This window comes from Heptranchias perlo, chromosome 15, assembly GCF_035084215.1.
Source record: "Heptranchias perlo isolate sHepPer1 chromosome 15, sHepPer1.hap1, whole genome shotgun sequence".
NCBI lineage: Eukaryota > Metazoa > Chordata > Chondrichthyes > Hexanchiformes > Hexanchidae > Heptranchias > Heptranchias perlo.
In genome coordinates, this window is record NC_090339.1 from 6,475,667 (window position 1) to 6,503,367 (window position 27,701).

The following is a 27,701-nucleotide window of genomic DNA, read 5'->3' on the forward strand; positions in this document are numbered from 1 at the left end:
TCTACAGTCACAGTGTGCCGGTGGTGGAGATTATTCTACAGTCACCGTGTGCCGGTGGTGGAGATTATTCTGTGGTCACAGTGTGCCGGTGGTGGAGATTATTCTGTGGTCACAGTGTGCCGGTGGTGGAGATTATTCTGCAGTATCAGTGTGCCGGTGGTGGAGATTATTCTCTGGTCACAGTGTGCCGATGGTGGAAATTATCCTACAGTCACAGTGTGCCGTTGCTGGAGATTATTCTGTGGTCACAGTGTGCCGTTGGTGGAGATTATCCTACAGTCACAGTGTGCCGGTGGTGGAGATTATTCTGTGGTCACAGTGTGCCGGTGGTGGAGATTATTCTGTGGTCACAGTGTGCCGGTGGTGGAGATTATTCTATGGTTACAGTGTGCCGATGGTGGAGATTATTCTGTGGTCACAGTGTGCCGGTGGTGGAGATTATTCTGTGGTCACAGTGTGCCGGTGGTGGAGATTATTCTATGGTCACAGTGTGCCGGTGGTGGAGATTATTCTCTGGTCACAGTGTGCCGGTGGTGGAGATTATTCTATGGTGACAGTGTGCCGGTGGTGGAGATTATTCTATGGTTACAGTGTGCCGATGGTGGAGATTATTCTGTGGTCACAGTGTGCCGGTGGTGGAGATTTTTCTATGGTCACCGTGTGCCGGTGGTGGAGATTATTCTGTGGTCACAGTGTGCCGGTGGTGCAGATCATTCTCTGGTCACAGTGTGCCGGTGGTGGAGATTATTCTATGGTTACAGTGTGCCGATGGTGGAGATTATTCTGTGGTCACAGAGTGCCGGTGGTGGAGATTATTCTATGGTTACAGTGTGCCGATGGTGGAGATTATTCTGTGGTCACAGTGTGCCGGTGGTGGAGATTATTCTGTGTTCACAGTGTGCCGGTGGTGCAGATTATTCTCTGGTCACAGTGTTCCGGTGCTGGAGATTATTCTATGGTTACAGTGTGCCGGTGGTGCAGATTATTCTGTGGTCACAGTGTGCCGGTGGTGCAGATTATTCTGTGGTCACAGTGTGCCGGTGGTGCAGATTATTCTGTGGTCACAGTGTGCCGGTGGTGGAGATTATTCTGTGGTCACAGTGTGCCGGTGGTGCAGATTATTCTGTGGTCACAGTGTGCCGGTGGTGGAGATTATTCTATGGTTACAGTGTGCCGATGGTGGAGATTATTCTGTGGTCACAGTGTGCCGGTGGTGGAGATAATTCTATGGTTACAGTGTGCCGGTGGTGCAGATCATTCTGTGGTCACAGTGTGCCGGTGGTCGAGATTATTCTCTGGTCACAGTGTGCCGGTGGTGGAGATTATTCTGTGGTCACAGTGTGCCGGTGGTGGAGATTATTCTGTGGTCACAGTGAGCCGGTGGTGGAGATTATTCTGTGGTCACAGTGTGCCGGTGGTGGAGATTATTCTGTGGTCACAGTGTGCCGGTGGTGGAGATTATTCTCTGGTCACAGTGTGCCGGTTGTGGAGATTATTCTGTGGTCACAGTGTGCCGGTGGTGGAGATTATTCTGTGGTCACAGTGTGCCGGTGGTGGAGATTATTCTATGGTCACAGTGTGCCGGTGGTGGAGATTATTCTGTGGTTACAGTGTGTCGGTGGTGGAGATTATTCTGTGGTCACAGTGTGCCGGTGGTGGAGATTATTCTGTGGTCACAGTGTGCCGGTGGTGGAGATTATTCTACAGTCTCAGTGTGCCGGTGGTGGAGATTATTCTGTGGTCACAGTGTGCCGGTGGTGGAGATTATTCGACAGTCACAGTTTGCCGGTGGTGGAGATTATTCTGTGGTCACAGTGTGCCGTTGGTGGAGATTATTCGACAGTCACAGTGTGCCGGTGGTGGAGATTATTCTGTGGTAACAGTGTGCCGGTGGTGGAGATTATTCTACAGTCACAGTGTGCCGGTGGTGGAGATTATTCTGTGGTCACAGTGTGCCGGTGGTGGAGATTATTCTACAGTCACAGTGTGCCGGTGGTGGAGATTATTCTACAGTCACAGTGTGCCGGTGGTGGAGATTATTCTACAGTCACCGTGTGCCGGTGGTGGAGATTATTCTGTGGTCACAGTGTGCCGGTGGTGGAGATTATTCTGTGGTCACAGTGTGCCGTTGCTGGAGATTATTCTGTGGTCACAGTGTGCCGATGGTGGAAATTATCCTACAGTCACAGTGTGCCGGTGGTGGAGATTATTCTACAGTCACAGTGTGCCGTTGCTGGAGATTATTCTGTGGTCACAGTGTGCCGTTGGTGGAGATTATCCTACAGTCACAGTGGGCCGGTGGTGGAGATTATTCTGTGGCCACAGTGTGCCGGTGGTGGAGATTATTCTGTGGTCACAGTGTGCCGGTGGTGGAGATTATTCTATGGTTACAGTGTGCCGATGGTGGAGATTATTCTGTGGTCACAGTGTGCCGGTGGTGGAGATTATTCTATGGTTACAGTGTGCCGATGGAGGAGATTATTCTGTGGTCACACTGTGCCGGTGGTGGAGATTATTCTATGGTCACAGTGTGCCGGTGGTGGAGATTATTCTGTGGTCACAGTGTGCCGGTGGTGCAGATCATTCTCTGGTCACAGTGTGCCGGTGGTGGAGATTATTCTATGGTTACAGTTTGCCGATGGTGGAGATTATTCTGTGGTCACAGTGTGCCGATGGTGGAGATTATTCTACAGTCACAGTGTGCCGTTGCTGTAGATTATTCTGTGGTCACAGTGTGACGTTGGTGGAGATTATTCTGTGGTCACAGTGTGCCGTTGGTGGAGATTATCCTACAGTCACAGTGTGCCGGTGGTGGAGATTATTCTACAGTCACAGTGTGCCGTTGCTGGAGATTATTCTGTGGTCACAGTGTGCCGTTGGTGGAGATTATCCTACAGTCACAGTGGGCCGGTGGTGGAGATTATTCTGTGGCCACAGTGTGCCGGTGGTGGAGATTATTCTGTGGTCACAGTGTGCCGGTGGTGGAGATTATTCTATGGTTACAGTGTGCCGATGGTGGAGATTATTCTGTGGTCACAGTGTGCCGGTGGTGGAGATTATTCTATGGTTACAGTGTGCCGATGGTGGAGATTATTCTGTGGTCACAGTGTGCCGGTGGTGGAGATTATTCTATGGTCACAGTGTGCCGGTGGTGGAGATTATTCTGTGGTCACAGTGTGCCGGTGGTGCAGATCATTCTCTGGTCACAGTGTGCCGGTGGTGGAGATTATTCTATGGTTACAGTGTGCCGATGGTGGAGATTATTCTGTGGTCACAGTGTGCCGGTGGTGGAGATTATTCTATGGTTCCAGTATGCCGATGGTGGAGATTATTCTTTGGTCACAGTGTGCCGGTGGTGGAGATTATTCTGTGGTCACAGTGTGCCGGTGGTGCAGATTATTCTCTGGTCACAGTGTGCCGGTGGTGGAGATTATTCTATGGTTACAGTGTGCCGGTGGTGCAGATTATTCTGTGGTCACAGTGTGCCGGTGGTCGAGATTATTCTCTGGTCACAGTGTGCCGGTGGTGGAGATTATTCTGTGGTCACAGTGTGCCGGTGGTGGAGATTATTCTGTGGTCACGGTGTGCCGGTGGTGGAGATTATTCTGTGGTCACAGTTTGCCGGTGGTGGAGATTATTCTGTGGTCACAGTGTGCCGGTGGTGGAGATTATTCTCTGGTCACAGTGTGCCGGTGGTGGAAATTATTCTATGGTTACAGTGTGCCGATGGTGGAGATTATTCTCTGGTCACAGTGTGCCGGTGGTGGAGATTATTCTATAGTCACAGTGTGCCGGTGGTGGAGATTATTCTCTGGTCACAGTGTGCCGGTGGTGGAGACTATTCTGTGGTCACAGTGTGCCGGTGGTGGAGATTATTCTGTGGTCACAGTGTGCCGGTGGTGGAGATTATTCTGTGGTCACAGTGTGCCGGTGGTGGAGATTATTCTCTGTTCGCAGTGTGCCGGTGGTGGAGATTATTCTACAGTCTCAGTGTGCCGGTGGTGGAGATTATTCTGTGGTCACAGTGTGCCGGTGGTGGAGATTATTCGACAGTCACAGTTTGCCGGTGGTGGAGATTATTCTGTGGTCACAGTGTGCCGTTGGTGGAGATTATTCGACAGTCACAGTGTGCCGGTGGTGGAGATTATTCTGTGGTAACAGTGTGCCGGTGGTGGAGATTATTCTACAGTCACAGTGTGCCGGTGGTGGAGATTATTCTGTGGTCACAGTGTGCCGGTGGTGGAGATTATTCTACAGTCACAGTGTGCCGGTGGTGGAGATTATTCTACAGTCACAGTGTGCCGGTGGTGGAGATTATTCTACAGTCACCGTGTGCCGGTGGTGGAGATTATTCTGTGGTCACAGTGTGCCGGTGGTGGAGATTATTCTGTGGTCACAGTGTGCCGTTGCTGGAGATTATTCTGTGGTCACAGTGTGCCGATGGTGGAAATTATCCTACAGTCACAGTGTGCCGGTGGTGGAGATAATTCTACAGTCACAGTGTGCCGTTGCTGGAGATTATTCTGTGGTCACAGTGTGCCGTTGGTGGAGATTATCCTACAGTCACAGTGGGCCGGTGGTGGAGATTATTCTGTGGCCACAGTGTGCCGGTGGTGGAGATTATTCTGTGGTCACAGTGTGCCGGTGGTGGAGATTATTCTATGGTTACAGTGTGCCGATGGTGGAGATTATTCTGTGGTCACAGTGTGCCGGTGGTGGAGATTATTCTATGGTTACAGTGTGCCGATGGAGGAGATTATTCTGTGGTCACAGTGTGCCGGTGGTGGAGATTATTCTATGGTCACAGTGTGCCGGTGGTGGAGATTATTCTGTGGTCACAGTGTGCCGGTGGTGCAGATCATTCTCTGGTCACAGTGTGCCGGTGGTGGAGATTATTCTATGGTTACAGTGTGCCGATGGTGGAGATTATTCTGTGGTCACAGTGTGCCGATGGTGGAGATTATTCTACAGTCACAGTGTGCCGTTGCTGTAGATTATTCTGTGGTCACAGTGTGCCGTTGGTGGAGATTATTCTGTGGTCACAGTGTGCCGTTGGTGGAGATTATCCTACAGTCACAGTGGGCCGGTGGTGGAGATTATTCTGTGGCCACAGTGTGCCGGTGGTGGAGATTATTCTGTGGTCACAGTGTGCCGGTGGTGGAGATTATTCTATGGTTACAGTGTGCCGATGGTGGAGATTATTCTGTGGTCACAGTGTGCCGGTGGTGGAGATTATTCTATGGTTACAGTGTGCCGATGGTGGAGATTATTCTGTGGTCACAGTGTGCCGGTGGTGGAGATTATTCTATGGTCACAGTGTGCCGGTGGTGGAGATTATTCTGTGGTCACAGTGTGCCGGTGGTGCAGATCATTATCTGGTCACAGTGTGCCGGTGGTGGAGATTATTCTATGGTTACAGTGTGCCGATGGTGGAGATTATTCTGTGGTCACAGTTTGCCGGTGGTGGAGATTATTCTATGGTTCCAGTATGCCGATGGTGGAGATTATTCTTTGGTCACAGTGTGCCGGTGGTGGAGATTATTCTGTGGTCACAGTGTGCCGGTGGTGCAGATTATTCTCTGGTCACAGTGTGCCGGTGCTGGAGATTATTCTATGGTTACAGTGTGCCGGTGGTGCAGATTATTCTGTGGTCACAGTGTGCCGATGGTGGAGATTATTCTGTGGTCACAGTGTGCCGGTGGTGGAGATTATTCTATGGTTACAGTGTGCCGGTGGTGCAGATTATTCTGTGGTCACAGTGTGCCGGTGGTCGAGATTATTCTCTGGTCACAGTGTGCCGGTGGTGGAGATTATTCTGTGGTCAATGTGTGCCGGTGGTGGAGATTATTCTGTGGTCACGGTGTGCCGGTGGTGGAGATTATTCTGTGGTCACAGTTTGCCGGTGGTGGAGATTATTCTGTGGTCACAGTGTGCCGGTGGTGGAGATTATTCTCTGGTCACAGTGTGCCGGTGGTGGAAATTATTCTATGGTTACAGTGTGCCGATGGTGGAGATTATTCTCTGGTCACAGTGTGCCGGTGGTGGAGATTATTCTATAGTCACAGTGTGCCGGTGGTGGTGATTATTCTCTGGTCACAGTGTGCTGGTGGTGGAGACTATTCTGTGGTCACAGTGTGCCGGTGGTGGAGATTATTCTGTGGTCACAGTGTGCCGGTGGTGGAGATTATTCTGTGGTCACAGTGTGCCGGTGGTGGAGATTATTCTCTGTTCGCAGTGTGCCGGTGGTGGAGATTATTCTGTGGTTACAGTGTGCCTTGGTGGAGATTATTCTGTGGTCACAGTGTGCCGGTGGTGGAGATTATTCTCTGGTCACAGTGTGCCGGTGGTGGAGATTATTCTATGGTTACAGTGTGCCGGTGTTGGAGATTATTCTGTGGTCACAGTGTGCCGGTGGTGGAGATTATTCTCTGGTCACAGTGTGCCGGTGGTGGAGATTATTCTATGGTTACAGTGTGCCGGTGGTGGAGATTATTCTGTGGTCACAGTGTGCCGGTGGTGGAGATTATTCTGTGGTCACAGTGTGCCGGTGGTGGAGATTATTCTACAGTCACAGTGTGCCGGTGGTGGAGATTATTCTACAGTCACAGTGTGCCGATGGTGGAGATTATTCTGTGGTCACTGTGTGCCGGTGGTGGAGAATATTCTACAGTCTCAGTGTGCCGGTGGTGGAGATTATTCTACAGTCACAATGTGCCGGTGGTGGAGATTATTCTGTGGTCACAGTGTGCCGGTGGTGGAGATTATTCTACAGTCACAGTGTGCTGGTGGTGGAGATTATTCTACAGTCACAGTGTGCCGGTGGTGGAGATTATTCTGTGGTCACAGTGTGCCGGTGGTGGAGATTATTCTACAGTCACAGTGTGCCGGTGGTGGAGATTATTCTGTGGTCACAGTGTGCCGGTGGTGGAGATTATTCTACAGTCACAGTGTGCCGGTGGTGGAGATTATTCTACAGTCACAGTGTGCCGGTGGTGGAGATTATTCTACAGTCACCGTGTGCCGGTGGTGGAGATTATTCTGTGGTCACAGTGTGCCGGTGGTGGAGATTATTCTGTGGTCACAGTGTGCCGGTGGTGGAGATTATTCTACAGTATCAGTGTGCCGGTGGTGGAGATTATTCTCTGGTCACAGTGTGCCGTTGCTGGAGATTATTCTGTGGTCACAGTGTGCCGATGGTGGAAATTATCCTACAGTCACAGTGTGCCGGTGGTGGAGATTATTCTACAGTCACAATGTGCCGTTGCTGGAGATTATTCTGTGGTCACAGTGTGCAGTTGGTGGAGATTATCCTACAGTCACAGTGGGCCGGTGGTGGAGATTATTCTGTGGCCACAGTGTGCCGGTGGTGGAGATTATTCTGTGGTCACAGTATGCCGGTGGTGGTGATTATTCTATGGTTACAGTGTGCCGATGGTGGAGATTATTCTGTGGTCACAGTGTGCCAGTGGTGGAGATTATTCTATGGTTACAGTGTGCCGATGGTGGAGATTATTCTGTGGTCACAGTGTGCCGGTGGTGGAGATTATTCTATGGTCACAGTGTGCCGGTGGTGGAGATTATTCTGTGGTCACAGTGTGCCGGTGGTGCAGATCATTCTCTGGTCACAGTGTGCCGGTGGTGGAGATTATTCTATGGTTACAGTGTGCCGATGGTGGAGATTATTCTGTGGTCACAGTGTGCCGGTGGTGGAGATTATTCTATGGTTCCAGTGTGCCGATGGTGGAGATTATTCTTTGGTCACAGTGTGCCGGTGGTGGAGATTATTCTGTGGTCACAGTGTGCCGGTGGTGCAGATTATTCTCTGGACACAGTGTGCCGGTGCTGGAGATTATTCTATGGTTACAGTGTGCCGGTGGTGCAGATTATTCTGTGATCACAGTGTGCCGGTGGTGCAGATTATTCTGTGGTCACAGTGTGCCGGTGGTGCAGATTATTCTGTGGTCACAGTGTGCCGGTGGTGGAGATTATTCTGTGGTCACAGTGTGCCGGTGGTGCAGATTATTCTGTGGTCACAGTGTGCCGGTGGTGGAGATTATTCGATGGTTACAGTGTGCCGATGGTGGAGATTATTCTGTGGTCACAGTGTGCCGGTGGTGGAGATTATTCTATGGTTACAGTGTGCCGGTGGTGCAGATTATTCTGTGGTCACAGTGTGCCGGTGGTCGAGATTATTCTCTGGTCACAGTGTGCCGGTGGTGGAGATTATTCTGTGGTCACAGTGTGCCGGTGGTGGAGATTATTCTCTGGTCACGGTGTGCCGGTGGTGGAGATTATTCTGTGGTCACAGTTTGCCGGTGGTGGAGATTATTCTGTGGTCACAGTGTGCCGGTGGTGGAGATTATTCTCTGGTCACAGTGTGCCGGTGGTGGAAATTATTCTATGGTTACAGTGTGCCGATGGCGGAGATTATTCTCTGGTCACAGTGTGCCGGTGGTGGAGATTATTCTATAGTCACAGTGTGCCGGTGGTGGAGATTATTCTCTGGTCACAGTGTGCCGGTGGTGGAGACTATTCTGTGGTCACAGTGTGCCGGTGGTGGAGATTATTCTGTGGTCACAGTGTGCCGGTGGTGGAGATTATTCTGTGGTCACAGTGTGCCGGTGGTGGAGATTATTCTCTGTTCGCAGTGTGCCGGTGGTGGAGATTATTCTGTGGTTACAGTGTGCCTTGGTGGAGATTATTCTGTGGTCACAGTGTGCCGGTGGTGGAGATTATTCTCTGGTCACAGTGTGCCGGTGGTGGAGATTATTCTATGGTTACAGTGTGCCGGTGTTGGAGATTATTCTGTGGTCACAGTGTGCCGGTGGTGGAGATTATTCTCTGGTCACATTGTGCCGGTGGTGGAGATTATTCTATGGTTACAGTGTGCCGGTGGTGGAGATTATTCTGTGGTCACAGTGTGCCGGTGGTGGAGATTATTCTGTGGTCACAGTGTGCCGGTGGTGGAGATTATTCTACAGTCACAGTGTGCCGGTGGTGGAGATTATTCTACAGTCACAGTGTGCCGATGGTGGAGATTATTATGTGGTCACTGTGTGCCGGTGGTGGAGAATATTCTACAGTCTCAGTGTGCCGGGGGTGGAGATTATTCTACAGTCACAATGTGCCGGTGGTGGAGATTATTCTGTGGTCACAGTGTGCCGGTGGTGGAGATTATTCTACAGTCACAGTGTGCTGGTGGTGGAGATTATTCTACAGTCACAGTGTGCCGGTGGTGGAGATTATTCTGTGGTCACAGTGTGCCGGTGGTGGAGATTATTCTGTGGTCACAGTGTGCCGGTGGTTGAGATTATTCTGTGGTCACAGTGTGCCGGTGGTGGAGATTATTCTGTGGTCACAGTGTGCCGGTGGTGGAGATTATTCTACAGTCACAGTGTGCCGGTGGTGCAGATTATTCTGTGGTCACAGTGTGCCGGTGGTGGAGATTATTCTGTGGTCACAGTATGCCAGTGGTGGAGATTATTCTGTGGTCACAGTGTGCCGGTGGTGGAGATTATTCTCTGTTCGCAGTGTGCCGGTGGTGGAGATTATTCTGTGGTTACAGTGTGCCGGTGGTGGAGATTATTCTGTGGTCACAGTGTGCCGGTGGTGGAGATTATTCTCTGTTCACAGTGTGCCGGTGGTGGAGATGATTCTATGGTGACAGTGTGCCGGTGGTGGAGATTATTCTGTGGTCACAGTGTGCCGGTGGTGGAGATTATTCTGTGGTCACAGTGTGCCGGTGGTGGAGATTATTCTACAGTCTCAGTGTGCCGGTGGTGGAGATTATTCTGTGGTCACAGTGTGCCGGTGGTGGAGATTATTCTGTGGTCACAGTGTGCCGGTGGTGGAGATTATTCTATGGTTACAGTGTGCCGGTGGTGGAGATTATTTGGTGGTCACAGTGTGCCGGTCGTGGAGATTATTCTACAGTCACAGTGTGCCGGTCGTGGAGATTATTCTGTGGTCACAGTGTGCCGGTGGTGCAGATGATTCTCTGGTCACAGTGTGCCGGTGCTGGAGATTATTCTATGGTCACAGTGTGCCGGAGGTGGAGATTATTCTGTGGTCACAATGTGCCGGTGGTGGAGATTATTCTGTGGCCACAGTGTGCCGGTGGTGGAGATTATTCTGTGGTCACAGTGTGCCGGTGGTGGAGATTATTCTACGGTCACAGTGTGCCGGTGGTGCAGATTATTCTGTGGTCACAGTGTGCCGGTGGTGGAGATTATTCTGTGGTCACAGTATGCCAGTGCTGGAGATTATTCTGTGGTCACAGTGTGCCGGTGGTGGAGATTATTCTCTGTTCGCAGTGTGCCGGTGGTGGAGATTATTCTGTGGTTACAGTGTGCCGGTGGTGGAAATTATTCTGTGGTCACAGTGTGCCGGTGGTGGAGATTATTCTCTGTTCACAGTGTGCCGGTGGTGGAGATGATTCTATGGTGACAGTGTGCCGGTGGTGGAGATTATTCTCTGGTCACAGTGTGCCGGTGGTGGAGATTATTCTCTGGTCACAGTGTGCCGGTGGTGGAGATTACTCTGTGGTCACAGTGTGCCGGTGGTGGAGATTATTCTATGGTCACAGTGTGCCGGTGGTGGAGATTATTCTGTGGTTACAGTGTGCCGGTGGTGGAGATTATTCTGTGGTCACAGTGTGCCGGTGGTGGAGATTATTCTGTGGTCACAGTGTGCCGGTGGTGGAGATTATTCTACAGTCTCAGTGTGCCGGTGGTGGAGATTATTCTGTGGTCACAGTGTGCCGGTGGTGGAGATTATTCTGTGGTCACAGTGTGCCGGTGGTGGAGATTATTCTATGGTTACAGTGTGCCGGTGGTTTAGATTATTCTGTGGTCACAGTGTGCCGGTGGTGGAGATTATTCTGTGGTCACAGTGTGCCGGTGGTGGAGATTATTCTGTGGTCACAGTGTGCCGATGGTGGAGATTATTCTGAGATCACAGTGTGCCGATGGTGGAGATTATTCTGTGGTCACAGTGTGCCGGTGGTGGAGATTATTCTGTGGTCACAGTGTGTCGGTGGTGGAGATTATTCTGTGGTCACAGTGTGCCGGTGGTCGAGATTATTCTCTGGTCACATTGTGCCGGTGGTGGAGATTATTCTGTGGTCACAGTGTGCCGGTGGTGGAGATTATTCTGTGGTCACGGTGTGCCGGTGGTGGAGATTATTCTGTGGTCACAGTGTGCCGGTGGTGGAGATTATTCTGTGGGCACAGTGTCCCGGTGGTGGAGATTATTCTATGGTCACAGTGTGCCGGTGGTGGAGATTATTCTGCGGTTACAGTGTGCCGGTGGTGGAGATTATTCTGTGGTCACAGTGTGCCGGTGGTGGAGATTATTCTGTGGTCACAGTGTGCCGGTGGTGGAGATTATTCTGTGGTCACAGTGTGCCGGTGGTGGAGATTATTCTACAGTCTCAGTGTGCCGGTGGTGGAGATTATTCTGTGGTCACAGTGTGCCGGTGGTGGAGATTATTCTGTGGTCACAGTGTGCCGATGGTGGAGATTATTCTACAGTCACAGTGTGCTGGTGGTGGAGATTATTCTGTGGTCACAGTGTGCCGGTGGTGGAGATTATTTTGTGGTCACAGTGTGCCGGTGGTGGAGATTATTCTACAGTCACAGTGTGCTGGTGGTGGAGATTATTCTCTGGTCACAGTGTGCCGGTGGTGGAGATTATTCTGTGGTCACAGTGTGCCGGTGGTGGAGATTATTCTGTGGTCACAGTGTGCCGGTGGTGGAGATTATTCGACAGTCACAGTGTGCCGGTGGAGGAGATTATTCTCTGGTCACAGTGTGCCGGTGGTGGAGATTATTCGACAGTCACAGTGTGCCGGTGGTGGAGATTATTCTGTGGTCACAGTGTGCCGGTGGTGGATATTATTCTGTGGTCACAGTGTGCCGGTGGTGGAGATTATTCTACAGTCACAGTGTGCCGGTGGTGGAGATTATTCTACAGTCACAGTGTGCCGGTGGTGGAGATTATTCTGTGGTCACAGTGTGCCGGTGGTGGAGATTATTCTACAGTCACAGTGTGCCGGTGGTGGAGATTATTCTACAGTCACAGTGTGCCGGTGGTGAAGATTATTCTGTGGTCACAGTGTGCCGGTGGTGGAGATTATTCTGTGGTCACAGTGTGCCGGTGGTGGAGATTATTCTGTGGTCACAGTGTGCCGGTGGTGGAGATTATTCTACCGTCTCAGTGCGCCGGTGGTGGAGATTATTCTGTGGTCACAGTGTGCCGGTGGTGGAGATTATTCTATGGTTACAGTGTGCCGGTGGTTTAGATTATTCTGTGGTCACAGTGTGCCGGTGGTGGAGATTATTCTGTGGTCACAGTGTGCCGGTGGTGGAGATTATTCTGTGGTCACAGTGTGCCGATGGTGGAGATTATTCTGAGATCACAGTGTGCCGGTGGTGGAGATTATTCTGTGGTCACAGTGTGCCGGTGTTGGAGATTATTCTACAGTCACAGTGTGCCGGTGGTGGAGATTATTCTGTGGTCACAGTGTGCCGGTGGTGGAGATTATTCTGTGGTCACAGTGTGTCGGTGGTGGAGATTATTCTGTGGTCACAGTGTGCCGGTGGTCGAGATTATTCTCTGGTCACATTGTGCCGGTGGTGGAGATTATTCTGTGGTCACAGTGTGCCGGTGGTGGAGATTATTCTGTGGTCACGGTGTGCCGGTGGTGGAGATTATTCTGTGGTCACAGTGTGCCGGTGGTGGAGATTATTCTGTGGGCACAGTGTCCCGGTGGTGGAGATTATTCTATGGTCACAGTGTGCCGGTGGTGGAGATTATTCTGCGGTTACAGTGTGCCGGTGGTGGAGATTATTCTGTGGTCACAGTGTGCCGGTGGTGGAGATTATTCTGTGGTCACAGTGTGCCGGTGGTGGAGATTATTCTGTGGTCACAGTGTGCCGGTGGTGGAGATTATTCTATGGTTACAGTGTGCCGGTGGTGGAGCTTTTTTCTGTGGTCACAATGTGCCGGTGGTGGAGATTATTCTGTGGTCACAGTGTGCCGGTGGTTTAGATTATTCTGTGGTCACAGTGTGCCGGTGGTGGAGATTATTCTGTGGTCACAGTGTGCCGGTGGTGGAGATTATTCTACAGTCTCAGTGTGCCGGTGGTGGAGATTATTCTGTGGTCACAGTGTGCCGGTGGTGGAGATTATTCTGTGGTCACAGTGTGCCGGTGGTGGAGATTATTCTACAGTCACAGTGTGCCGGTCGTGGAGATTATTCTGTGGTCACAGTGTGCCGGTAGTTTAGATTATTCTGTGGTCACAGTGTGCCGGTGGTGGAGATTATTCTACAGTCTCAGTGTGCCGGTGGTGGAGATTATTCTGTGGTCACAGTGTGCCGGTGGTGGAGATTATTCTGTGGTCACAGTGTGCCGATGGTGGAGATTATTCTACAGTCACAGTGTGCTGGTGGTGGAGATTATTCTGTGGTCACAGTGTGCCGGTGGTGGAGATTATTTTGTGGTCACAGTGTGCCGGTGGTGGAGATTATTCTACAGTCACAGTGTGCTGGTGGTGGAGATTATTCTCTGGTCACAGTGTGCCGGTGGTGGAGATTATTCTGTGGTCACAGTGTGCCGGTGGTGGAGATTATTCTGTGGTCACAGTGTGCCGGTGGTTGAGATTATTCGACAGTCACAGTGTGCCGGTGGAGGAGATTATTCTCTGGTCACAGTGTGCCGGTGGTGGAGATTATTCGACAGTCACAGTGTGCCGGTGGTGGAGATTATTCTGTGGTCACAGTGTGCCGGTGGTGGAGATTATTCTGTGGTCACAGTGTGCCGGTGGTGGAGATTATTCTACAGTCACAGTGTGCCGGTGGTGGAGATTATTCTACAGTCACAGTGTGCCGGTGGTGGAGATTATTCTGTGGTCACAGTGTGCCGGTGGTGGAGATTATTCTACAGTCACAGTGTGCCGGTGGTGGAGATTATTCTACAGTCACAGTGTGCCGGTGGTGAAGATTATTCTGTGGTCACAGTGTGCCGGTGGTGGAGATTATTCTGTGGTCACAGTGTGCCGGTGGTGGAGATTATTCTGTGGTCACAGTGTGCCGGTGGTGGAGATTATTCTACCGTCTCAGTGTGCCGGTTGTGGAGATTATTCTCTGGTCACAGTGTGCCGGTGGTGGAGATTATTCTGTGGTCACAGTGTGCCGGTGGTGGAGATTATTCTACCGTCTCAGTGTGCCGTTGCTGGAGATAATTCTGTGGTCACAGTGTGCCGTTGGTGGAGATTATTCTGTGGTCACAGAGTGCCGGTGGTGGAGATTATTCTGTGGTCACAGTGTGCAGTTGGTGGAGATTATTCTCTGGTCACAGTGTGCCGTTGCTGGAAATTATTCTGTGGTCACAGTGTGCCGTTGGTGGAGATTATCCGAAAGTCACAGTGTGCCGGTGGTGGAGATTATTCTGTGGTCACAGTGTGCCGGTGGTGGAGATTATTCTCCAGTCACAGTGTGCCGGTGGTGGAGATTATTCTGTCGTCGCAGTGTGCCGGTGGTGGAGATTATTCTGTGGTCACAGTGTGCCGGTGGTGTAGATTATTCTGTGGTCACAGTGTGCCGGTGGTGGAGATTATTCTACAGTCACAGTGTGCCGGTGGTGGAGATTATTCTGTGGTCACAGTGTGCCGGTGGTGGAGATTATTCTGTGGTCACAGTGTGCCGGTGGTGGAGATTATTCTACCGTCTCAGTGTGCCGGTGGTGGAGATTATTCTCTGGTCACAGTGTCCCGGTGGTGGAGATTATTCTGTGGTCACAGTGTGCCGGTGGTGGAGATTATTCTGTCGTCGCAGTGTGCCGGTGGTGGAGATTATTCTGTGGTCGCAGTGTGCCGGTGGTGGAGATTATTCTGTGGTCACAGTGTGCCGGTGGTGGAGATTATTCTATGGTCACAGTGTGCCGGTGGTGGAGATTATTCTATGGTCACAGTGTGCCGGTGGTTTAGATTATTCTGTGGTCACAGTGTGCCGGTGGTGGAGATTATTCTACAGTCACAGTGTGCCGGTGGTGGAGATTATTCTACAGTCACAGTGTGCCGGTGGTGGAGATTATTCTGCAGTCACAGTGTGCCGGTGGTGGAGATTATTCTGTGGTCACAGTGTGCCGGTGGTGGAGATTATTCTACAGTCACAGTGTGCCGGTGGTGGAGATTATTCTCTGATCACAGTGTGCCGGTGGTGGAGATTATTCTGCAGTCACAGTGTGCCGGTGGTGGAGATTATTCTGTGGTCACAGTGTGCCGGTGGTGGAGATTATTCTACAGACACAGTGTGCCGGTGGTGGAGATTATTCTGTGGTCAGAGTGTGCCGGTGGTGGAGATTATTTTGTGGTCACAGTGTGCCGGTGGTGGAGATTATTCTGTGGTCACAGTGTGCCGGTGGTGGAGATTATTCTGTGGTCACAGTGTGCCGGTGGTGGAAATTATTCTGTGGTCGCAGTGTGCCGGTGGTGGAGATTATTCTGTGGTCACAGTGTGCCGGTGGTGGAGATTATTCTCTGATCACAGTGTGCCGGTGGTGGAGATTATTCTGTGGTCACAGTGTGCCTGTGGTGGAGATTATTCTGTGGTCACAGTGTGCCTGTGGTGGAGATTATTCTGCGGTCACAGTGTGCCGATGGTGGAGATTATTCTGTGGTCACAGTGTGCCGGTGGTGGAGATTATTCTGTGGTCACAGTGTGCCGGTGGTGGAGATTATTCTGTGGTCACAGTGTGCCGGTGGTGGAGATTATTCTGTGGTCACAGTGTGCCGGTTGTCTAGATTATTCTACAGTCACAGTGTGCCGGTGGTGGAGATTATTCTGCAGTCACACTGTGCCGGATGTGGAGATTATTCTGTGGTCACAGTGTGCCGGTGGTGGAGATTATTCTATGGTCACAGTGTGCCGGTGGTGGAGATTATTCTCTGGTCACAGTGTGCCGGTGGTGGAGATTATTCTCTGGTCACAGTGTGCTGGTGGTGGAGATTATTCTATGGTTACAGTGTGCCGATGGTGGAGATTATTCTCTGGTCACAGTGTGCCGGTGGTGGAGATTATTCTACAGTCACAGTGTGCCGGTGGTGGAGATTATTCTACAGCCACAGTGTGCCGGTGGTGGAGATTATTCTGTGGTCACAGTGTGCCGGTGGTGGAGATTATTCTGTGGTCACAGTGTGCCGGTTGTCTAGATTATTCTACAGTCACAGTGTGCCGGTGGTGGAGATTATTCTACAGTCACAGTGTGCCGGTGGTGGAGATTATTCTATGGTTACAGTGTGCCGGTGTTGGAGATTATTCTGTGGTCACAGTGTGCCGGTGGTGGAGATTATTCTGTGGTCACAGTGTGCCGGTGGTGGAGATTATTCTGGGGTCACTGTGTGCCGGTGGTGGAGATTATTCTCTGGTCACAGTGTGCCGGTGGTGGAGATTATTCTGTGGCCACAGTGAGCCGGTGGTGGAGATTATTCTGCAGTCACAATGTGCCGGTGGTGGAGATTATTCTGCAGTCACACTGTGCCGGATGTGGAGATTATTCTGTGGTCACAGTGTGCCGGTGGTGGAGATTATTCTATGGTCACAGTGTGCCGGTGGTGGAGATTATTCTCTGGTCACAGTGTGCCGGTGGTGGAGATTATTCTCTGGTCACAGTGTGCTGGTGGTGGAGATTATTCTATGGTTACAGTGTGCCGATGGTGGAGATTATTCTCTGGTCACAGTGTGCCGGTGGTGGAGATTATTCTACAGTCACAGTGTGCCGGTGGTGGAGATTATTCTACAGCCACAGTGTGCCGGTGGTGGAGATTATTCTGTGGTCACAGTGTGCCGGTGGTGGAGATTATTCTCTGGTCAAAGTGTGCCAGTGCTGGAGACTATTCTGTGGTCACAGTGTGCCGGTGGTGGAGATTATTCTGTGGTCACAGTGTGCCTGTGGTGGAGATTATTCTGTGGTCACAGTGTGCCGGTGGTGGAGATTATTCTGTGGTCACAGTGTGCCGGTTGTCTAGATTATTCTACAGTCACAGTGTGCCGGTGGTGGAGATTATTCTACAGTCACAGTGTGCCGGTGGTGGAGATTATTCTATGGTTACAGTGTGCCGGTGTTGGAGATTATTCTGTGGTCACAGTGTGCCGGTGGTGGAGATTATTCTGGGGTCACTGTGTGCCGGTGGTGGAGATTATTCTCTGGTCACAGTGTGCCGGTGGTGGAGATTATTCTGTGGCCACAATGAGCCGGTGGTGGAGATTATTCTGCAGTCACAGTGTGCCGGTGGTGGAGATTATTCTGCAGTCACACTGTGCCGGATGTGGAGATTATTCTGTGGTCACAGTGTGCCGGTGGTGGAGATTATTCTATGGTCACAGTGTGCCGGTGGTGGAGATTATTCTCTGGTCACAGTGTGCCGGTGGTGGAGATTATTCTCTGGTCACAGTGTGCTGGTGGTGGAGATTATTCTATGGTTACAGTGTGCCGATGGTGGAGATTATTCTCTGGTCACAGTGTGCCGGTAGTGGAGATTATTCTACAGTCACAGTGTGCCGGTGGTGGAGATTATTCTGCAGCCACAGTGTGCCGGTGGTGGAGATTATTCTGTGGTCACAGTGTGCCGGTGGTGGAGATTATTCTGTGGTCACAGTGTGCCGGTTGTCTAGATTATTCTACAGTCACAGTGTGCCGGTGGTGGAGATTATTCTACAGTCACAGTGTGCCGGTGGTGGAGATTATTCTATGGTTACAGTGTGCCGGTGTTGGAGATTATTCTGTGGTCACAGTGTGCCGGTGGTGGAGATTATTCTGTGGTCACAGTGTGCCGGTGGTGGAGATTATTCTGGGGTCACTGTGTTCCGGTGGTGGAGATTATTCTCTGGTCACAGTGTGCCGGTGGTGGAGATTATTCTGTGGCCACAGTGAGCCGGTGGTGGAGATTATTCTGCAGTCACAGTGTGCCGGTGGTGGAGATTATTCTGCAGTCACACTGTGCCGGATGTGGAGATTATTCTGTGGTCACAGTGTGCCGGTGGTGGAGATTATTCTATGGTCACAGTGTGCCGGTGGTGGAGATTATTCTCTGGTCACAGTGTGCCGGTGGTGGAGATTATTCTCTGGTCACAGTGTGCTGGTGGTGGAGATTATTCTATGGTTACAGTGTGCCGATGGTGGAGATTATTCTCTGGTCACAGTGTGCCGGTGGTGGAGATTATTCTACAGTCACAGTGTGCCGGTGGTGGAGATTATTCTACAGCCACAGTGTGCCGGTGGTGGAGATTATTCTGTGGTCACAGTGTGCCGGTGGTGGAGATTATTCTCTGGTCAAAGTGTGCCAGTGCTGGAGACTATTCTGTGGTCACAGTGTGCCGGTGGTGGAGATTATTCTGTGGTCACAGTGTGCCGGTGGTGGAGATTATTCTACAGTCACAGTGTGCCGGTGGTGGAGATTATTCTGTGGTCACAGTGTGCCGGTGGTGGAGATTATTCTCTGGTCACAGTGTGCCGGTGGTGGAGATTATTCTACAGTCACAGTGTGCCGGTGGTGGAGATTATTCTCTGATCACAGTGTGCCGGTGGTGGAGATTATTCTGCAGTCACAGTGTGCCGGTGGTGGAGATTATTCTGTGGTCACAGTGTGCCGGTGGTGGCGATTATTCTACAGTCACAGTGTGCCGGTGGTGGAGATTATTCTACAGTCACAGTGTGCCGGTGGTGGAGATTATTCTACAGTCACAGTGTGCCGGTGGTGGAGATTATTCTGTGGTCACAGTGTGCCGGTGGTGGAGATTATTCTACAGTCACAGTGTGCCGGTGGTGGAGATTATTCTACAGACACAGTGTGCCGGTGGTGGAGATTATACTCTGGTCACAGTGTGCCGGTGGTGGAGATTATTCTACAGTCACAGTGTGCCGGTGGTGGAGATTATTCTGTGGTCACAGTGTGCCGGTGGTGGAGATTATTCTGTGGTCGCAGTGTGCCGGTGGTGGAGATTATTCTGTGGTCACAGTGTGCCGGTGGTGGAGATTATTCTCTGATCACAGTGTGCCGGTGGTGGAGATTATTCTGTGGTCACAGTGTGCCTGTGGTGGAGATTATTCTGTGGTCACAGTGTGCCTGTGGTGGAGATTATTCTGCGGTCACAGTGTGCCGATGGTGGAGATTATTCTGTGGTCGCAGTGTGCCGGTGGTGGAGATTATTCTGTGGTCACAGTGTGCCGGTGGTGGAGATTATTCTGTGGTCACAGTGTGCCGGTGGTGGAGATTATTCTGTGGTCACAGTGTGCCGGTTGTCTAGATTCTTCTACAGTCACAGTGTGCCGGTGGTGGAGATTATTCTACAGTCACAGTGTGCCGGTGGTGGAGATTATTCTGTGGTCACAGTGTGCCGGTGGTGGAGATTATTCTATGGTCACAGTGTGCCGGTGGTGGAGATTATTCTATGGTCACAGTGTGCCGGTGGTGTAGATTATTCTGTGGTCACAGTGTGCCGGTGGTGGAGATTATTCTACAGTCACAGTGTGCCGGTGGTGGAGATTATTCTACAGTCGCAGTGTGCCGGTGGTGGAGATTATTCTGCAGTCACAGTGTGCCGGTGGTGGAGATTATTCTGTGGTCACAGTGTGCCGGTGGTGGAGATTATTCTACAGTCACAGTGTGCCGGTGGTGGAGATTATTCTCTGATCACAGTGTGCCGGTGGTGGAGATTATTCTGCAGACACAGTGTGCCGGTGGTGGAGATTATTCTGTGGTCACAGTGTGCCGGTGGTGGAGATTATTCTACAGTCCACAGTGTGCCGGTGGTGGAGATTATTCTACAGTCACAGTGTGCCGGTGGTGGAGATTATACTCTGGTCACAGTGTGCCGGTGGTGGAGATTATTCTACAGTCACAGTGTGCCGGTGGTGGAGATTATTCTGTGGTCACAGTGTGCCGGTGGTGGAGATTATTCTGTGGTCGCAGTGTGCCGGTGGTGGAGATTATTCTGTGGTCACAGTGTGCCGGTGGTGGAGATTATTCTCTGATCACAGTGTGCCGGTGGTGGAGATTATTCTGTGGTCACAGTGTGCCTGTGGTGGAGATTATTCTGTGGTCACAGTGTGCCTGTGGTGGAGATTATTCTGCGGTCACAGTGTGCCGATGGTGGAGATTATTCTGTGGTCACAGTGTGCCGGTGGTGGAGATTATTCTATGGTTACAGTGTGCCGGTGTTGGAGATTATTCTGTGGTCACAGTGTGCCGGTGGTGGAGATTATTCTGTGGTCACAGTGTGCCGGTGGTGGAGATTATTCTGGGGTCACTGTGTGCCGGTGGTGGAGATTATTCTCTGGTCACAGTGTGCCGGTGGTGGAGATTATTCTGTGGCCACAGTGAGCCGGTGGTGGAGATTATTCTGCAGTCACAGTGTGCCGGTGGTGGAGATTATTCTGCAGTCACACTGTGCCGGATGTGGAGATTATTCTGTGGTCACAGTGTGCCGGTGGTGGAGATTATTCTATGGTCACAGTGTGCCGGTGGTGGAGATTATTCTCTGGTCACAGTGTGCCGGTGGTGGAGATTATTCTCTGGTCACAGTGTGCTGGTGGTGGAGATTATTCTCTGGTCACAGTGTGCCGGTGGTGGAGATTATTCTACAGTCACAGTGTGCCGGTGGTGGAGATTATTCTACAGCCACAGTGTGCCGGTGGTGGAGATTATTCTGTGGTCACAGTGTGCCGGTGGTGGAGATTATTCTCTGGTCAAAGTGTGCCAGTGCTGGAGACTATTCTGTGGTGACAGTGTGCCGGTGGTGGAGATTATTCTGTGGTCACAGTGTGCCGGTGGTGGAGATTATCCTGTGGTCACAGTGTGCTCGTTGGTGGAGATTATTCTGTGGTGACAGTGTGCCGGTGGTGGAGATTATTCTGTGGTCACAGTGTGCCGATGGTGGAGATTATTCTGTGGTCACAGTGTGCCGGTGGTGGAGATTATTCTATGGTTACAGTGTGCCGGTGGTGGAGATTATTCTACAGTCACAGTGTGCCGTTGCTGGAAATTATTCTGTGGTCACAGTGTGCCGGTGGTGGAGATTATTCTGTGGTCACAGTGTGCCGGTGGTGGAGATTATTCTACAGTCACAGTGTTCCGGTGGTGGAGATTATTCTATGGTTACAGTGTGCCGGTGTTGGAGATTATTCTGTGGTCACAGTGTGCCGGTGGTGGAGATTATTCTGTGGTCACAGTGTGCCGGTGGTGTAGATTATTCTCTGGTCACAGTGTGCCAGTGGTGGAGATTATTCTCTGGTCACAGTGTGCCGGTGGTGGAGATTATTCTGTGGTCACAGTGAGCCGGTGGTGGAGATTATTCTCTGGTCACAGTGTGCCGGTGGTGGATATTATTCTCTGGTCACAGTGTGCCGGTGGTGGAGATTATTCTCTGGTCACAGTGTGCCGGATGTGGAGATTATTCTATGGTCACAGTGTGCCGGTGGTGGAGATTATTCTACAGTCACAGTGTGCCGGTGGTGGAGATTATTCTCTGGTCACAGTGTGCCGGTGGTGGAGATTATTCTACAGTCACAGTGTGCCGGTGGTGGAGATTATTCTGTGGTCACAGTGTGCCGGTGGTGGAGATTATTCTGTGGTCACAGTGTGCCGGTGGCGGAGATTATTCTCTGTTCGCAGTGTGTCGGTGGTGGAGATTATTCTGTAGTTACAGTGTGTCGGTGGTGGAGATTATTCTGCAGTCACAGTGTGCCGGTGGTGGAGATTATTCTGCGGTCACAGTGTGCCGATGGTGGAGATTATTCTGTGGTCGCAGTGTGCCGGTGGTGGAGATTATTCTGTGGTCACAGTGTGCCGGTGGTGGAGATTATTCTGTGGTCACAGTGTGCCGGTGGTGGAGATTATTCTGTGGTCACAGTGTGCCGGTTGTCTAGATTCTTCTACAGTCACAGTGTGCCGGTGGTGGAGATTATTCTACAGTCACAGTGTGCCGGTGGTGGAGATTATTCTGTGGTCACAGTGTGCCGGTGGTGGAGATTATTCTATGGTCACAGTGTGCCGGTGGTGGAGATTATTCTATGGTCACAGTGTGCCGGTGGTGTAGATTATTCTGTGGTCACAGTGTGCCGGTGGTGGAGATTATTCTACAGTCACAGTGTGCCGGTGGTGGAGATTATTCTACAGTCGCAGTGTGCCGGTGGTGGAGATTATTCTGCAGTCACAGTGTGCCGGTGGTGGAGATTATTCTGTGGTCACAGTGTGCCGGTGGTGGAGATTATTCTACAGTCACAGTGTGCCGGTGGTGGAGATTATTCTCTGATCACAGTGTGCCGGTGGTGGAGATTATTCTGCAGACACAGTGTGCCGGTGGTGGAGATTATTCTGTGGTCACAGTGTGCCGGTGGTGGAGATTATTCTACAGTCCACAGTGTGCCGGTGGTGGAGATTATTCTACAGTCACAGTGTGCCGGTGGTGGAGATTATACTCTGGTCACAGTGTGCCGGTGGTGGAGATTATTCTACAGTCACAGTGTGCCGGTGGTGGAGATTATTCTGTGGTCACAGTGTGCCGGTGGTGGAGATTATTCTGTGGTCGCAGTGTGCCGGTGGTGGAGATTATTCTGTGGTCACAGTGTGCCGGTGGTGGAGATTATTCTCTGATCACAGTGTGCCGGTGGTGGAGATTATTCTGTGGTCACAGTGTGCCTGTGGTGGAGATTATTCTGTGGTCACAGTGTGCCTGTGGTGGAGATTATTCTGCGGTCACAGTGTGCCGATGGTGGAGATTATTCTGTGGTCACAGTGTGCCGGTGGTGGAGATTATTCTATGGTTACAGTGTGCCGGTGTTGGAGATTATTCTGTGGTCACAGTGTGCCGGTGGTGGAGATTATTCTGTGGTCACAGTGTGCCGGTGGTGGAGATTATTCTGGGGTCACTGTGTGCCGGTGGTGGAGATTATTCTCTGGTCACAGTGTGCCGGTGGTGGAGATTATTCTGTGGCCACAGTGAGCCGGTGGTGGAGATTATTCTGCAGTCACAGTGTGCCGGTGGTGGAGATTATTCTGCAGTCACACTGTGCCGGATGTGGAGATTATTCTGTGGTCACAGTGTGCCGGTGGTGGAGATTATTCTATGGTCACAGTGTGCCGGTGGTGGAGATTATTCTCTGGTCACAGTGTGCCGGTGGTGGAGATTATTCTCTGGTCACAGTGTGCTGGTGGTGGAGATTATTCTCTGGTCACAGTGTGCCGGTGGTGGAGATTATTCTACAGTCACAGTGTGCCGGTGGTGGAGATTATTCTACAGCCACAGTGTGCCGGTGGTGGAGATTATTCTGTGGTCACAGTGTGCCGGTGGTGGAGATTATTCTCTGGTCAAAGTGTGCCAGTGCTGGAGACTATTCTGTGGTGACAGTGTGCCGGTGGTGGAGATTATTCTGTGGTCACAGTGTGCCGGTGGTGGAGATTATCCTGTGGTCACAGTGTGCTCGTTGGTGGAGATTATTCTGTGGTGACAGTGTGCCGGTGGTGGAGATTATTCTGTGGTCACAGTGTGCCGATGGTGGAGATTATTCTGTGGTCACAGTGTGCCGGTGGTGGAGATTATTCTATGGTTACAGTGTGCCGGTGGTGGAGATTATTCTACAGTCACAGTGTGCCGTTGCTGGAAATTATTCTGTGGTCACAGTGTGCCGGTGGTGGAGATTATTCTGTGGTCACAGTGTGCCGGTGGTGGAGATTATTCTACAGTCACAGTGTTCCGGTGGTGGAGATTATTCTATGGTTACAGTGTGCCGGTGTTGGAGATTATTCTGTGGTCACAGTGTGCCGGTGGTGGAGATTATTCTGTGGTCACAGTGTGCCGGTGGTGTAGATTATTCTCTGGTCACAGTGTGCCAGTGGTGGAGATTATTCTCTGGTCACAGTGTGCCGGTGGTGGAGATTATTCTGTGGTCACAGTGAGCCGGTGGTGGAGATTATTCTCTGGTCACAGTGTGCCGGTGGTGGATATTATTCTCTGGTCACAGTGTGCCGGTGGTGGAGATTATTCTCTGGTCACAGTGTGCCGGATGTGGAGATTATTCTATGGTCACAGTGTGCCGGTGGTGGAGATTATTCTACAGTCACAGTGTGCCGGTGGTGGAGATTATTCTCTGGTCACAGTGTGCCGGTGGTGGAGATTATTCTACAGTCACAGTGTGCCGGTGGTGGAGATTATTCTGTGGTCACAGTGTGCCGGTGGTGGAGATTATTCTGTGGTCACAGTGTGTCGGTGGCGGAGATTATTCTCTGTTCGCAGTGTGTCGGTGGTGGAGATTATTCTGTAGTTACAGTGTGTCGGTGGTGGAGATTATTCTGTGGTCACAGTGTGCCGGTGGTGGAGATTATTCTGTGGTCACAGTGTGTCGGTGTTGGAGATTATTCTCTGGTCACAGTGTGCCGGTGGTGGAGATTATTCTATGGTTACAGTGTGCCGGTGGTGGAGATTATTCTCTGGTCACAGTGTGCCGGTGGTGGAGATTATTCTACAGTCACAGTGTGCCGGTGGTGGAGATTATTCTACAGCCACAGTGTGCCGGTGGTGGAGATTATTCTGTGGTCACAGTGTGCCGGTGGTGGAGATTATTCTCTGGTCAAAGTGTGCCAGTGCTGGAGACTATTCTGTGGTCACAGTGTGCCGGTGGTGGAGATTATTCTGTGGTCACAGTGTGCCGGTGGTGGAGATTATTCTACAGTCACAGTGTGCCGGTGGTGGAGATTATTCTGTGGTCACAGTGTGCCGGTGGTGGAGATTATTCTACAGTCACAGTCTGCTGGTGGTGGAGATTATTCTCTGATCACAGTGTGCCGGTGGTGGAGATTATTCTGCAGTCACAGTGTGCCGGTGGTGCAGATTATTCTCTGATCACAGTGTGCCGGTGGTGGAGATTATTCTGCAGTCACAGTGTGCCGGTGGTGGAGATTATTCTGTGGTCACAGTGTGCCGGTGGTGGAGATTATTCTACAGTCACAGTGTGCCGGTGGTGGAGATTATTCTACAGTCACAGTGTGCCGGTGGTGGAGATTATTCTACAGTCACAGTGTGCCGGTGGTGGAGATTATTCTGTGGTCACAGTGTGCCGGTGGTGGAGATTATTCTACAGTCACAGTGTGCCGGTGGTGGAGATTATTCTACAGTCACAGTGTGCCGGTGGTGGAGATTATACTCTGGTCACAGTGTGCCGGTGGTGGAGATTATTCTACAGTCACAGTGTGCCGGTGGTGGAGATTATTCTGTGGTCACAGTGTGCCGGTGGTGGAGATTATTCTGTGGTCGCAGTGTGCCGGTGGTGGAGATTATTCTGTGGTCACAGTGTGCCGGTGGTGGAGATTATTCTCTGATCACAGTGTGCCGGTGGTGGAGATTATTCTGTGGTCACAGTGTGCCTGTGGTGGAGATTATTCTGTGGTCACAGTGTGCCTGTGGTGGAGATTATTCTGCGGTCACAGTGTGCCGATGGTGGAGATTATTCCATGGTCACAGTGTGCCGGTGGTGGAGATTATTCTGTGGTCACAGTGTGCCGGTGGTGGAGATTATTCTGTGGTCACAGTGTGCCGGTGGTAGAGATTATTCTGTGGTCACAGTGTGCCGGTTGTCTAGATTATTCTACAGTCACAGTGTGCCGGTGGTGGAGATTATTCTACAGTCACAGTGTGCCGGTGGTGGAGATTATTCTGTGGTCACAGTGTGCCGATGGTGGAGATTATTCTATGGTCACAGTGTGCCGGTGGTGGAGATTATTCTATGGTCACAGTGTGCCGGTGGTGTAGATTATTCTGTGGTCACAGTGTGCCGGTGGTGGAGATTATTCTACAGTCACAGTGTGCCGGTGGTGGAGATTATTCTACAGTCACAGTGTGCCGGTGGTGGAGATTATTCTGCAGTCACAGTGTGCCGGTGGTGGAGATTATTCTGTTGTCACAGTGTGCCGGTGGTGGAGATTATTCTACAGTCACAGTGTGCCGGTGGTGGAGATTATTCTCTGATCACAGTGTGCCGGTGGTGGAGATTATTCTGCAGACACAGTGTGCCGGTGGTGGAGATTATTCTGTGGTCACAGTGTGCCGGTGGTGGAGATTATTCTACAGTCACAGTGTGCCGGTGGTGGAGATTATTCTACAGTCACAGTGTGCCGGTGGTGGAGATTATACTCTGGTCACAGTGTGCCGGTGGTGGAGATTATTCTACAGTCACAGTGTGCCGGTGGTGGAGATTATTCTGTGGTCACAGTGTGCCGGTGGTGGAGATTATTCTGTGGTCGCAGTGTGCCGGTGGTGGAGATTATTCTGTGGTCACAGTGTGCCGGTGGTGGAGATTATTCTCTGATCACAGTGTGCCGGTGGTGGAGATTATTCTGTGGTCACAGTGTGCCTGTGGTGGAGATTATTCTGTGGTCACAGTGTGCCTGTGGTGGAGATTATTCTGCGGTCACAGTGTGCCGATGGTGGAGATTATTCTGTGGTCACAGTGTGCCGGTGGTGGAGATTATTCTATGGTTACAGTGTGCCGGTGTTGGAGATTATTCTGTGGTCACAGTGTGCCGGTGGTGGAGATTATTCTGTGGTCACACTGTGCCGGTGGTGGAGATTATTCTGGGGTCACTGTGTGCCGGTGGTGGAGATTATTCTCTGGTCACAGTGTGCCGGTGGTGGAGATTATTCTGTGGCCACAGTGAGCCGGTGGTGGAGATTATTCTGCAGTCACAGTGTGCCGGTGGTGGAGATTATTCTGCAGTCACACTGTGCCGGATGTGGAGATTATTCTGTGGTCACAGTGTGCCGGTGGTGGAGATTATTCTATGGTCACAGTGTGCCGGTGGTGGAGATTATTCTCTGGTCACAGTGTGCCGGTGGTGGAGATTATTCTCTGGTCACAGTGTGCTGGTGGTGGAGATTATTCTATGGTTACAGTGTGCCGATGGTGGAGATTATTCTCTGGTCACAGTGTGCCGGTGGTGGAGATTATTCTACAGTCACAGTGTGCCGGTGGTGGAGATTATTCTACAGCCACAGTGTGCCGGTGGTGGAGATTATTCTGTGGTCACAGTGTGCCGGTGGTGGAGATTATTCTCTGGTCAAAGTGTGCCAGTGCTGGAGACTATTCTGTGGTCACAGTGTGCCGGTGGTGGAGATTATTCTGTGGTCACAGTGTGCCGGTGGTGGAGATTATCCTGTGGTCACAGTGTGCTCGTTGGTGCAGATTATTCTGTGGTGACAGTGTGCCGGTGGTGGAGATTATTCTGTGGTCACAGTTTGCCGATGGTGGAGATTATTCTGTGGTCACAGTGTGCCGGTGGTGGAGATTATTCTATGGTTACAGTGTGCCGGTGGTGGAGATTATTCTACAGTCACAGTGTGCCGTTGCTGGAAATTATTCTGTGGTCACAGTGTGCCGGTGGTGGAGATTATTCTGTGGTCACAGTGTGCCGGTGGTGGAGATTATTCTACAGTCACAGTGTTCCGGTGGTGGAGATTATTCTACAGTCACAGTGTGCCGTTGCTGGAAATTATTCTGTGGTCACAGTGTGCCGGTGGTGGAGATTATTCTGTGGTCACAGTGTGCCGGTGGTGGAGATTATTCTGTGGTCACAGTGTGCCGGTGGTGGAGATTATTCTACAGTCACAGTGTTCCGGTGGTGGAGATTATTCTATGGTTACAGTGTGCCGG